This window comes from Octodon degus, unplaced genomic scaffold (assembly GCF_000260255.1).
Source record: "Octodon degus isolate 3935 unplaced genomic scaffold, OctDeg1.0 scaffold00037, whole genome shotgun sequence".
In the NCBI taxonomy this organism is placed as follows: domain Eukaryota; kingdom Metazoa; phylum Chordata; class Mammalia; order Rodentia; family Octodontidae; genus Octodon; species Octodon degus.
The window spans coordinates 8,867,886-8,874,846 of NW_004524613.1; positions in this window are offsets into that span (position 1 = coordinate 8,867,886).

The window sequence follows — 6,961 nt, forward strand, 5'->3', positions numbered from 1 at the left end:
TGGACAGTTACTAAATTCTCTGTGCCTCAGTTTCCACATCTTTAGAATAGAAATTGTAATGGTGCCTGACCTAAACAGTTGATTGAGATTCAGCGAGTTCATACATGTAAATTCTCTGTGCAGGACTAGAATTTAGTAGGTGCTCATTAAGGCTGAGCCATCATTGTTACTTTTGCTGTCCTATTAAAGCTATTATCACATCACTGCTATAAATGGAAAAATCTGTGTCATCCGGTACAGATAGAATGCAAATATATCAATGTGTTGGGTGAATTTTATTTAATTTACATAAATATATTTGTGTTTATGATGCATATTTATAATTATATATCAGGTCATTTACTTGGTCTGTGATATATCTGATGGCCTAACTACTGGCAGTATCCAGTCTCTAGGAGACAGTAGCACACCTGCTCTGCCTCTGTGTATCTCAGTTTCCCCATCTGTAAGTGGAATTCTAGTCTCCATCATATCTGTTCAGCTGATTGTCCTGGAGACCCAAGGAGATTCTGAGGCACACAGAGGGGCTCAAGAAAAGCGAAAAGCATTGTGGGTACTGTCTAGTTGTCATGTTTTTACCCATCTGGCCAGAAGCTCAGGCTCCATGCCCGGAGTGAACACAGGCACTTCCTGAATCTGCTGCCATCACCGCAGTGTAACCGCAGCTCCCCGAGCATCTCTTATCCCTCAGGCCCAAAACCTGTGTTTTCTTGCTCAGCTCGTACTACAGAGCTGGTACCAGGCAAAGACATCCATTTGACATGTAAACAGAGGGAGGCTGACCTCGTTCAAGGTCACAGAGAGAAGGAGGAAGGCAGAGCTGCTGCTACGCATCCTTCTCTTGCTTCCTGCTGCCTGCTCGGCCGGGGTCACCAGTCACAGGGGTGGCCTGCCCAGCTGCCTGTGCCTCCCACTTTCCAGTGACGCCTAAAGGCACTGTTTACCTCTGGAAGAACAAGCCTTGCAGACTGAGACGCCTTTGGCCTTCACGAATTGGCTGGCTTCTCCACACACTGTAACCATTTACGGGCAGCCGATACAATGCGAGAGTGCTCCAAGCTAACAGAACTGTGCACTCTCTGCCAGTGTATTACCTGCCACAGGCCCGAGCCCCAGGGGCTCCTAAGTGTTCAAGCTCACGCTGAAGGAGGCCTGGGTGGCTCCAGAAAAGAGCACTGGCCATCTGCCATCCTAGATCGATCCAGCAGCCCAGCCTTCGACCACAGGAACCTGAACCCTGTCGGCCAGACATGGGTCCCTCAAAACGATTTTCGTGAAACTTAATAGATGTGTTTCCATTCCTTCCCGGTGAGGGAGCCAGGCAGGGCTTTAACTGTTCCTTGGCAGCGACTGAGTAGGGTGTGTAGCCGAAAGCAAGAAGGCCACAGCACCCTCTGGCTTTACCCTGCAACCTGGGCCCAGAGGAGGGGGCTGCTGTGAGGACTATGGACCCACAGAAGAAGCCCATCTCTGGCCCCTGCACGACACACATGATCTTCTAAACTGACATGGGGACTGTTGGATGGTGCCAAAGGACACAGAAACTAGCTGCTCGTGGGGGCCATGTCTCGGCAGGAAGCAGCTGTGCTCATACGCTTCTGTGTTGTCCTTATGCTAAGCTCTAAGGTCTCTGTCATCATAAGTATTATTTTAGTCAAGCAAAATGAAACAAAGATGAAATGTATAGGTTGATACATTTTCACTTATATGCAGACCCCTGTACCATTACCCAGCTCAACACACAAAAGATTTCCACCACTCCATCCCTTCCCCCAACTCCCCACACACCAGAACACTTCTTTATTATAGTTTTTTTAAAAGAATTTCCATACAGTGTGATCTACAGAATGTGTATGAGCCCAGACACAGTCCAAATGGGCATGAAGTAAAGTGTTAACTGTATTACCCCAAGGGCTGTGAGTGGCAGGGGTCTCACGAGGCAGCATTTTACTTTTCTTCATAGTTTGCTGGATTTTCCACATGTTCTGTAACCAGCTCGTATAGCTTTTATAATTGGGGAAAAAAAAATAAAAGTGTGATTTTGTGTATTTTTAAGCCTGGGACCTTTTTAAATGGTCTTACCAGATGTTGCTAGCTGGGCCTTCCATGGTGTTGGCTGAACGTGTCTTAAGATCCAGATTTATCCACTTACTCCAACACACAAAAATTTCAGTTTCACTTAGCATCAGCTGCCTCCTTGCTGGGAAAGAGGGAGCAGACTGAGAAAAGCTGAACTGGGGAGTATTTGTTACGTTTGATCTTCATTTTCCTCTGCAGCAGAAATGCATAAGGAAGGTGAAAGTGTATCCAAGATGTGCCAAGCGACCTCGAACTCAGTTTCCCTCTTTGTAAAAGGAAGGCCCTGGATAGATCTGTTCCCCCCCCCACCCCGTGGGGGCATTCTAGATTAAATATAGGCAGATTCAAGAAGGTGTGGGGCTAAGAGGTGGGTCCTAAATAGGATTAGTTAATCCCCATGCAGTTGGTGAGAAAGTTTTGAAAGATCTTTCTCATTCATCCCGCAGCCTCGGGAGTATCTACATCAGCAGCCACAGGTACAAACAGCAGTGGACCAGTGGGACCCCATGCACAGGCTCCTCCTCAGCATTGGCCAAGGGTGGCGTGGCCCAGCACTGCCAGACCTACTGATTCCTAAGCAGAACCTCTCAAGGTCGGCCAAACCAAATCCATCTGTGAGCCAGATGCAGCCCAGCAGGTGTGGGGTCCTGACCTCCACCCCAGCCTCAGCTACCTGGGCCATTCCTCTTGAACTTGTCTAGGCTGAGAATCTAGACCCACCCTCTGGCTGCCAGAAACTCCTTGCTCAAGTCCAATTAAACCGTCTCCTGTTTTAAGCCCCTTTTAGCATTGTGTGTGGGTGGAGCTATGAGCAAGAATTGGCTCGTTATTTAAAAAAAAAAAAAAACTTTGAAAAGTGGAAAAACAGCCCAGATGCAGTAAACCAACAAGTGGGTGGCCAAGAGGACTCATACTCAAGTCTAGCTCTGTCAGAGCATGTCATCCATCATCAAGGTGACCTTGAGCAAGCTGCTTCACCTCTCCAAACCTTAGCCTTCGCTGGTTTCTTTCTTTCCCTCTTCGCTGTACTGCTGCCCTCAGGTTGACTGTCCCCCACCCAAGCCACATGATGGTAATGGTTATACCTAGAGCCACTTCTTCCTGAGCATGCCTTTGGGGTCTGCCCTGTGCTAAGCACTTTCCATGCATTGCTTTCTCCCATCATCCCAGGGGCTCTACACTCAGGGCTTGTTCTCATATTATAGCTTACAAAACCAAGACCTAAGCTCAGTTAGTAAGTGATAAAGTTGGTGCATGGTTCTGAGTACCAGCCCAGGGCCCCTTTTGGCCACCACAATGGCCTTGCCTATGTAGTGATTCTGTCCTGCCCCTCTGCTGCTCAACAACCTCAGGTGGCTCCCTGCTGCCTAGCAATTGGCTGGTCTGGTGCTCTGGCCCGTGAGCGCTCAGCTGAGCTTTCCTGCTTCTTCTAACCAACCATACTTCACGCTCTAGCCCAGGGCTTCCCAACCTCCTGCTTCTCCTAGACACACGGTTTCCCTGCCGTGTTCGCGCACCCTGGCTTGTTATTTGTTTAATATTTATGAGTATCATTTACTAGGTGTTTATCTTTTTGTCTATTTGTTTTCAATTTAAGTTTGTCATGCTTTGTGCTGTTTTAATTACTACCTTATCATTAAGATGAAAAGCTATAAAATACATAATACTCATCTAAGTGCATTCAAGTGCATCACTCAGCAGCATATGCACCTGTCTCTCAAGGGCAAGGTCCTGAGTTCAACCCCCGGTACTACTAAATACATACATACATACATACATACATACACGTGCAGATAAGTACATCTAAAGTCTCTCCACCCCAGAACCTATGGTTGGGGTTCCACCTAAAGAAGCACTCACTTCCTGAGAACACACCTCTTTCTACTCACACTGTACCCTTCCCTGGACTAAACAAGCTCCTCTTCGCCCTCCATGGCCCTGCTGGACCTGCATCTCTTCTCTTTAGCTTTTCATGACACATGTACCTGAGCCCAAAGGGTCAGCCTCCTACCACCCATTGCATAGACCAGAACTCTGAGCAAATGGGCCCCTGTTCCACATAGACCATGAGTCCTCAGGGCTTGGCACACACGAGAGGCTTAAACAGGAATCACCTTGTAGCTGGTTCTTTGGCAATGTTGAATGAATGAAATTGAACCCTTTTTTTTTTTTTTTGAAGCATAGGCTGTGTCACTGCAGGTGGCCCACAGACAATTTGGAGTGAACACGGACTTGTTGTAAAATCACACCAGAAACCTACTCATTTGGCTCCCAGTCCACCCTAGGAGACCAAGAAGACGGCCTCATGCTGGGAACACCATCTTAAAGGCACCTCGGAAACTTCACCAATACCTCCTTTCAACAGAGGAAGGGTGCTGAGTTGAGCTGGTCCACAGTCAACCTCATCTAGCATGGTTACCATCACGAGGCTGCCTTCGCTGTGCATAGTTTTACAGTTACTTTCTATTTATAAAGCTTCCTATGCAGATGCATTGTAAGTTTATAAAAATAAGCTGGTTTATTGTTTTCTTATAATATTTTATCCAAAAAGAGCATATTTAAAACATGTTCCAGTGATACCAAAATTAGGAACATGTGACAGTGGATGTGTCTCAAGCCCCTTTGGTATAAGAGTCTTACACAGAACTGGCTCCAAACACTAGATACTTACTAATCATTCCACAAAAATTGCAACTTGGATGGGTGCCACAAAGGAGGCACGCTCTCATTCGAGGGAAATTGTGAAAGGCTTTACTGAGGAGGTGACATTTGGGTGGAGAGTAAAGGTGTTACAGGTGTTAAAGGAGCAGTTAAAGGTGTTCCTCCAGCAGGAACAGTGTGTGTAAAGCCCTAGGGTGGGAGAGAGCACAGACCATAAGAGGTCTGAACGAAGACCAGAATGGTCAGAGCACAGAGCAGTGGGCTTCCATATTTATAGTCAGAGCAGGAGAAAAATCTGCCACTCAGGCAAGACTTGCTCAACCTTTGAGTGTGGAATCCCAGCATTTGAACCTTGAGCTAAAGGTCTGGGGTTTGAGGAGTAGTTTCTGGATTCTAAAACTAATAACTGGACTAGGTCCAAGACCAGGGGAGATTGGGTGAATACTTGGTACAGGTTGGCCTCGGGGGTGCCCATCCTAATTGGCACTTCCTGGCACAGTGACTTTGGACTGTCACTTGGACTCTGAGAACATTAGGTCCACATCTGCATCTGTGGGGCGAAGACACATGCAAGGCTACGTTTAAGGTTTGTACCAGTGACATGAGCTCTTGTGTGACATGAGCTCCTGTGTCTACAGCACCCAGCACAGGGCCTTCCTGTAAGGAGAGGGGAACGTCACTAGTTCAGGTTGTATTTTCAAGTACCTTTGAGAGCAACATGAGTCCTGCTGGTGCACGGATGCAGGCGTCTGGTTTTACAATGTGTCTGTGGTATGCATGGAGATGTATGTCCATATGCCGGCGATGTGGGACAGCAGGTGAACAGGGCTGTGCATGTGAAAGGCACTTGTGTTCAGCCCTGTGAGTCAGTAGGAGTGTGCTTTAGTGTGTACCTGTGTGTCTCAACATATCTCTGTATAGAATTGTGATTGTTTGTTTGTCTCTTTTTTTTCTGTATTTTTAGGGAAGGGTCTACAGGGTGTTCGGGGTCTCACTACTAGATCAGACTCGTAGTGATTCTCCAGTTTACAGCCTCCCAAGTGCTGGGATTACAGGTGCATGCAACCACTCTCAGTCTCATTTGCTGCCTTTCAGCAAGCCCCGGGGTGGGGCTTGGCACAGCAGGCCCAGGGATTGAACCGCCATCCCCTGGGCCTGCTTGCAGGTGCTTTAATCCACTGAGCTATATGGCTGGCCCTTTTGTCTTTTTGAGACAGGGTCTCCCTATGCAGATTAGGCTGGCCTTGAACTCACTTTGCTGCCCAGGCTGGCCTTGAACTCACAAGGATTCTCCTGCCTCAGCTTCTTGAGTGGTGGGATTACAGGTGTGCACCACCACACCTGGCTAGAATTCTGATGTGTGAATGCGCACATAACTGAAAACACACACAATTCCACCATGCTGGGTCACAGCCAAGGTTTAAACTTCTGGCCTGTCTTCACAGCCCTTTCCCAAATCCCCTGCGATTTGAAAAATTGCTGCTGTGAATCTGCCCTGGGCTCTCGGGCTTGTGTGCAGCTGGGCTAGGGTTCTCTGAAAACAGACTTTTCTTTGATTCCCTGTTCCCAGATACTAGCACAAGTGCACACCTGCACAGCTCCCTCACCGTCCCCACCTTCTCAGAGTAACCTTTGGGAAAGCCCAGCTATGGAGGTACTGTCCTCCCTGGGAGCATAGCACATCGGGACAATGTACACATTTGACATTCTAGACTCCAGTGTCATATAGCAAAGCCAGAGCAGGCTTTTGTAAGCAGTTCTCTCCTCTCTTTTCAGCACCCTTAACCCGCCCTACCACTCACTGCTGAGCTGTCCTGGAGGTGACCTTGACCTCCTTCCTCATCCAAATTCTGCCTTGGGATGATACAGTGGGCACAAAGCTAAATGGGTACTTCTCCAAATTTTCTACAAGGCTCAAGAGCAAGGGTTCAAGCCCACTCTGTGCTATGGGTTGGGGCAGTTTGCAGGTTACAAGCCAATCCATCTTAGTCCTTCTACTTGACTCCTGAAGTGGCCAGAGAGGACAGGGCCAAAGATAGGTTCCTGCACCCCCCTCTTACCCTATCCCTGCTGGGGCCCAGAAAGTTAAGCATGCCCCGGGATAGGTATTGAGGGTCGAGGTATTGAGGGCCAACTCAGCGTCTGAGGAGGGGCTCTACCCTGGCCTCACAGCGGGTACTGTAGGGCTATGTCCATCTGAAAGGGGACCGCGGTCCAGGCC